The sequence below is a fragment of the Coregonus clupeaformis genome, unplaced genomic scaffold, assembly GCF_020615455.1.
Source record: "Coregonus clupeaformis isolate EN_2021a unplaced genomic scaffold, ASM2061545v1 scaf0291, whole genome shotgun sequence".
In the NCBI taxonomy this organism is placed as follows: domain Eukaryota; kingdom Metazoa; phylum Chordata; class Actinopteri; order Salmoniformes; family Salmonidae; genus Coregonus; species Coregonus clupeaformis.
Window position 1 is genome coordinate 407,973 of NW_025533746.1, and position 6,893 is coordinate 414,865.

At 43.1% G+C, this 6,893-nt stretch overlaps 1 long non-coding RNA gene across 2 annotated transcripts in view; it reads right to left on the minus strand.

The window, feature by feature from the left end:
• The window catches only part of LOC121534739, a 36,372-nt gene that overhangs the window by 10,267 nt on the left and 19,212 nt on the right, over positions 1-6,893 (minus strand). The window contains exons 2-3 of one of the 2 annotated variants that reach the window (XR_005994677.1): positions 6,614-6,745; positions 6,145-6,380 (exon numbers count right to left, since the gene is read on the minus strand). This is a non-coding gene — a long non-coding RNA (uncharacterized LOC121534739). Of the gene's footprint in view, positions 1-5,511; positions 6,381-6,613; positions 6,746-6,893 lie in introns of those variants that run through there. The other variant, XR_005994675.1, reaches the window with a different exon arrangement.

The following is a 6,893-nucleotide window of genomic DNA, read 5'->3' on the forward strand; positions in this document are numbered from 1 at the left end:
GATTAACCATTGAGAGGGAATACCTTTTGCTCATTATTGTGGATTTTTACCCCAACGACAAAGGATTCATGTGTTTGTTTTGGAGGATGCCATGAACATTGAGATGTAAGGAAACCTCCATCACGCCGTATTTCCCTCTTCCTCAACCATCCGGTGAGATTGATCATGTTCACTGTATTTTTTTGTGTGATTTACTTTATGGGATTACTTATATTTTTGCATTTTGAAGGGGGATTGCAAATGTTTGCTTTTTGATTGACTTTGAGACTTTTTTGGTTGGGCTTGGGACTTGGATTTTCTGAACTTTATTTGGGGTCTAATTGGTTTTGTGAATTGATACTTTCTATTACAATATATGCCTCTTTTGCTCACTTAATTCATTTTGTCTTGGTCACACTCATATGAAAAATCAAATCAAATCAAATGTTATTTGCCACATGCGCCGAATACAACAGGTGTAAACATTAGTGAAATGCTTACTTACAAGCCCTTAACCAACAATGTATTAAAAAAATTAAAAAATTAAAAAAATAGAAAAAGTGTTAAGTAAAAAAATAAAAGCAAATAACTAAAGATCAGCAGTAAAATAAAATAACAGTAGGGAGACTATATACAGGGGGGTACCGGTGCAGAGTCAATGTGCGGGGGCACCGGCTAGTTGAGGTAGTTGAGGTAATATGTACATGTGGGTAGAGTTAAAGTGACTATGCATAAATAATTAACAGAGTAGCAGCAGCGTAAAAATATGGGGTGGGGGTGCAAATAGTCCGGGTAGTCATGATTAGCTGTTCAGGAGTCTTATGGCTTGGGGTAGAAGCTGTTGAGAAGCAGTTTGGACCTAGACTTGGCGCTCTGGTACCGCTTGCCGTGCGGTAGCAGAGATAACAGTCTATGACTAGGGTGGCTGGAGTCTTTTACAATTTTGAGGGCCTTCCTCTGACACCGCCTGGTATAGAGGTCCTGGATGGCAGGAAGCTTGGCCCCAGTGATGTACTGGGCCGTACGCACTACCCTCTGTAGTGCCTTGCGGTCGGAGGCCGAGCAGTTGCCATACCAGGCAGTGATGCAACCAATCAGGATGCTCTCGATGGTGCAGCTGTAGAACTTTTTGAGAATCTGAGGACCCATGCCAAATCTTTTCAGTCTCCTGAGGGGGAGTAGGTTTTGTCGTGCCCTCTTCACGACTGTCTTGGTGTATTTGGACCATGATAGTTCGTTGGTGATGTGGACACCAAGGAACTTGAAGCTCTCAACCTGTTCCACTACAGCCCTGTCGATGAGAATGGGGGCATGCTCAGTCATCTTTTTTTTCCTGTAGTCCACAATCATCTCCTTTGTCTTAGTCACGTTGAGGGAGAGGTTGTTATCCTGGCACCACACGGCCAGGTCTCTGACCTCCTCCCTATAGGCTGTCTCATCGTTGTCGGTGATCAGGCCCACCACTGTTGTGTCGTCGGAAAACGTAATGATGGTGTTGGAGTCGTGCCTGGCCATGCAGTCATGGCTGAACAGGGAGTACAGGAGTGGACTGAGCACGCAAACCTGAGGGGCCCCCGTGTTGAGGATCAGTGTGGCAGATGTGTTGTTACCTACCCTTACCACCTGGGGGCGGCCGATCAGGAAGTCCAGGAGGGAGGTGTTTAGTCCCAGGATCCTTAGCTTAGTGATGAGCTTTGAGGGCACTATGGTGTTGAACGCTGAGCTGTAGTCAATGAATAGCATTCTCACGTAGGTGTTCCTCTTGTCCAGGTGGGAAAGGGCAGTGTGGAGTGCAATAGAGATTGCATCATCTGTGGATCTGTTGGGGCGGTATGCAAATTGGAGTGGGTGTAGGGTTTCTGGGATAATGGTGTTGATGTGAGCCATAACCAGCCTTTCAAAGCATTTCATGGCTACTGATGTCAGTGCTACGGGTCTGTAGTCATTTAGGCAGTTTATCTTAGTGTCCTTGGGCACGGGGACTATGGTGGTCTGCTTGAAACATGTTGGTATTACAGACTCAGACAGGGACATGTTGAAAATGTCGGTGAAGACACTTGCCAGTTGGTCAGCACATGCTTGGAGTACACGTCCTGGTAATCCGTCTGGCCCTGCGGCCTTGTGAATGTTGACCTGCTTAAAAGTCTTACTCACATCGGCTACGGAGAGCGTGATCACACATGGTTTTAGATCCAAGCTGATTGTTACACTGCAGGTGTGTGTGGAGGCCTGGCTGGTAATTTGTTAGTGGGCTTAGTAGGCTCAGGCCTTTGCCTCTTAATTCTCTGACCCTTCCCCTCTCTTCCAATGAGCCAGTGCCTGACTATTTAACATATGTCTGTGGCAGTAATAAATAAAATTATAGCAAAGAGAAGTAGGAATATTTGTTCAATCAAAAGGGAATATTTTATAACACCTACTCATTCAAGGGTTTTTCTTTATATTTACTATTTTCTACATTGTAGAATAATAGTGAAGACATCAAAACTATGAAATAACACATGGAATCATGTAGTAACCAAAAATATATATTTATATATATACAGTGGGGAGAACAAGTATTTGATACACTGCCGATTTTTCAGGTTTTCCTACTTACAAAGCATGTAGAGGTCTGTAATTTTTATCATAGGTACACTTCAACAGTGAGAGATGGAATAATATTTTTTTCCAGAAAATCACATTGTATGATTTTTAAGTAATTCATTTGCATTTTATTGCATGACATAAGTATTTGATACATCAGAAAAGCAGAACTTAATATTTAGTACAGAAACCTTTGTTTGCAATTACAGAGATCATACGTTTCCTGTAGGTCTTGACCAGGTTTGCACACACTGCAGCAGGGATTTTGACCTTCTCCAGATCCTTCAGGTTTCGGGGCTGTCGCTGGGCAATACGGACTTTCAGCTCCCTCCAAATATTTTCTATTGGGTTCAGGTCTGGAGACTGGCTAGGCCACTCCAGGACCTTGAGATGCTTCTTACTCCTTGGTTGCCCTGGCTGTGTGTTTCGAGTCGTTGTCATGCTGGAAGACCCAGCCACGACCCATCTTCAATGCTCTTACTGAGGGAAGGAGGTTGTTGGCCAAGATCTCGCGATACATGGCCCCATCCATCCTCCCCTCAATACGGTGCAGTCATCCTGTCCCCTTTGCAGAAAAGCATCCCCAAGGAATGATGTTTCCACCTCCATGCTTCACGGTTGGGATGGTGTTCTTGGGGTTGTAATCATCCTTCTTCTTCCTCCAAACACGGCGAGTGGAGTTTAGACCAAAAAGCTATATTTTTTTCTCATCAGACCACATGACCTTCTCCCATTCCTCCTCTGGGTTATCCAGATGGTCATTGGCAAACTTCAGACGGGCCTGGACATGCGCTGGCTTGAGTAGGGGGACCTTGCGTGCGCTGCAGGATTTTAATCCATGACGGCATAGTGTGTTACTAATGGTTTTCTTTGAGACTGTGGTCCCAGCTCTCTTCAGGTCATTGACCAAGTCCTGCCGTGTAGTTCTGGGCTGATCCCTCAACTTCCTCATGATCATTGATGCCCCACGAGGTGAGATCTTGCATAGAGCCATGCATGGAGGGTCATTGACCGCCGTCCTGAACTTCTTCCATTTTCTAATAATTGCGCCAACAGTTGTTGCCTTCTCACCAAGCTGCTTGCCTATTGTCCTGTAGCCCATCCCAGCCTTGTGCAGGTCTACAATTTTATCCCTGATGTCCTTACACAGCTCTCTGGTCTTGGCCATTGTGGAGAGGTTGGAGTCTGTTTGATTGAGTGTGTGGACAGGTGTCTTTTATACAGGTAACGAGTTCAAACAGGTGCAGTTAATACAGGTAATGAGTGGAGAACAGGAGGGCTTCTTAAAGAAAAACTAACAGGTCTGTGAGAGCCGGAATTCTTACTGGTTGGTAGGTGATCAAATACTTATGTCATGCAATAAAATGCAAATGAATTACTTAAAAATCATAATATGTGATCTTCTGGATTTTTGTTTTAGATTCTGTCTCTCACAGTTGAAGTGTACCTATGATAAAAAAATGACAGACCTCTACATGCTTTGTAAGTAGGAAAACCTGCAAAATCGGCAGTGTATCAAATACTTGTTCTCCCCACTTTATATTTGAGATTCTTCAAATAGCCTCCCTTTGCCTTGATAACAGCTTTGCAAACTCTTGGCATTCTCCAAACCAGCTTCACCTGGAATACTTTTCCAACAGTCTTGAAGGAATTCCCACATATGCTGAGCACTTGTTGGCTGCTTTTCCTTCACTCTGCGGTCCGACTCATCCCAAACCATCCCAATTTGGTTGAGGTTGGGGGATTGTGGAGGCCAATAATCTGATGCAGCACTCCATCACTCTCCTTCTTGGTCAAATAGCCCTTACACAGCCTGGAGGTGTGTTGGGTCATTGTCCTGTTGAAAAACAAATGATAGTCCCACTAAGCCCGAACCAGATGGGATGGCGTATCGCTGCAGAATGCTGTGGTAGCCATGCTGGTTAAGTGTGCCTTGAATTCTAAATAAATCACAGACAGTGTCACCAGCAAAGCACCCCCACACCATCACACCAACTCCTCCATGCTTTACAGTGGGAAATACACATGTAGAGATCATCCGTTCACCCACACCACGTCTCACAAAGACACAGCGGTTGGAACCAGACCAAAGGACACATTTCCACCGGTCTAATGTCCATTGTTCATGTTTCTTGGCCCAAGCAAGTCTTCTTCTTATTGGTGTCCTTCAGTAATGGTTTCTTTGCAGCAATTCGACCATGAAGACCTGATTCACACAGTCCCCTCTGAACAGTTGATGTTGATGTCTGTTACTTGAACTCTGTGAAGCATTTATTTGGGCTGCAATTTCTGAGGCTGGTGACTCTAATGAACTTATCCTCTGCAGCAGAGGTAACTCTGGGTCTTCCATTCCTGTGGCAGTCCTCATGAGAGCCAGTTTCATCATAGCGCTTGATGGTTTTTGCAGCTGCACTTGAAGAAACTTTCAAAGGTCTTGAAATGTTTCGTATTGACTGACCTTCATGTCTTAAAGTAATGATGGACTGTCGTTTCTCTTTGCTTATTTGAGCTGTTCTTGCCATAATATGGACGTGGTCTTTTTCCAAATAAGGCTATCTTCTGTATACCCCCCTACCTTGTCACAACACAACTGATTGGCTCAAACTCATTAAGAAGGAAATAAATTCCACAAATTAACATTTAAGAAGGCACACCTGTATATTGAAATGCATTCCAGGTGACTACCTCATGAAGCTGGTTAAGAGAATGCCAAGAGTGTGCAAAGCTGTCATCAAGGCAAAGGGTGGCTATTTCAAGAATCTCATATACATATATTTTAATTGAACACTTTTGGTTACTACATGATTCCATATGTTATTTCATAGTTTTGATGTCTTCACTATTAATCTCAAATGTAGAAAATAGTAAAAATAAAGAAAAACCCTTGAATGAGTAGGTGTTCTAAAACTTTTGACTGATAGTGTATATACCACACCTTAAACTCTATATGTTTAAGATATTTAATGGATTAAGTGACAGACAGGAGTTGGGGGCTCAGCATTACCCACTTTGTATGACACTTGAACTTTGCATGTGTCATATCTAGTAACCATCAAAGCAACATTCGCAATGCAAATTCAGGGAATTTCATTAATTTTGACATTTGCTCAGTACTTGAAGGGTGAACAGAAAAACAGACTTATTTGAAGGTGGTGGGACATTACTGCCATCTAGTGGATTACAAATTGTACAACACTGGTTATTCTATACACTACAATTCATCCATATGAGATTTAATGCAGGATTAATGTTAGTAACTTCTACCCATGTCAGATTTTAAGGATATTGGATACCTTTTTGTACATACAGTACCAACACATACATAAGCATAATAATAATAATATAATAATGCCTGTCACATTTTTGACACTTCATCCAAAGAAATTGTAAAACAGGCATGAAAACAGGAAATGCTAGCTGAAGTGGATGGTGACTGCATTTGGCCAGTAGTGAATAGATGTAATTAAGGTTCTGTGAGAGGGACGCATTATTTTAAACACACAGGTAACAAGCAAATAGCTTGATGAGGTTGGCAACCATTCACAGGCAAACAATTTGAAAGTGTCTAGGGGTCAATACCTTTCTGTATTTGGTAGCTCTGGCCGGGCAGCTTCACACATGACATGGGAGAAATGGAGAGACACTTTGAGCATCATGCCTAACAGGAAGTGTAGAGAATGGGCTTTCCTTGAAGGACGGGGAAAGGAGAGGAGGATCTCAGCTGAAATCCAAGAATTCTGATATGTTCTGTCCAGTTGTCCCTCAAACAGGTCTGCAGGTGCCATCTACCAGTCTACAGAACATCTGTGAGGGAACTGTGAGGATTGTCAAGACAGAGAGTTAACTGTACATTTTTGATTGTTTATTATACTTGCTTTGGCAATGTTATCATATGTTTCCCATGCCAATAAAGCCCCTTTGAATTGAATTGAGAGTGGGTGAGATAATCACTGTTGAGCATTCCATTTAAAATAGTAACAAAACTGTTCTAGAGTCATATTGTCTCAGCACAGTAGGGTACAGCAGGGTTAGAGAGATATGCACTTACAGTCATGGGGCCAGGATTATTGCTTCTCATCAGGGTATTGTAGGAGGCGGTAGTGCAGGACCTTGAGAGCATCATGTCCACTGGATAGGGCTGAGTGACTGAACTGTGTGAATGGTGTCGTCGAAAAGAATCCTGCAGCAACAGGAAATGTAGATTACAATTAATACAGTGGTCCTCTGTAGCTCCATTGGTAGAGCATGGCGCTTGTAACGCCAAGGTAGTGGGTTCGATCCCCGGGAACCACCCATATGTAAAAATGTATGCACACATGACTGTAAGT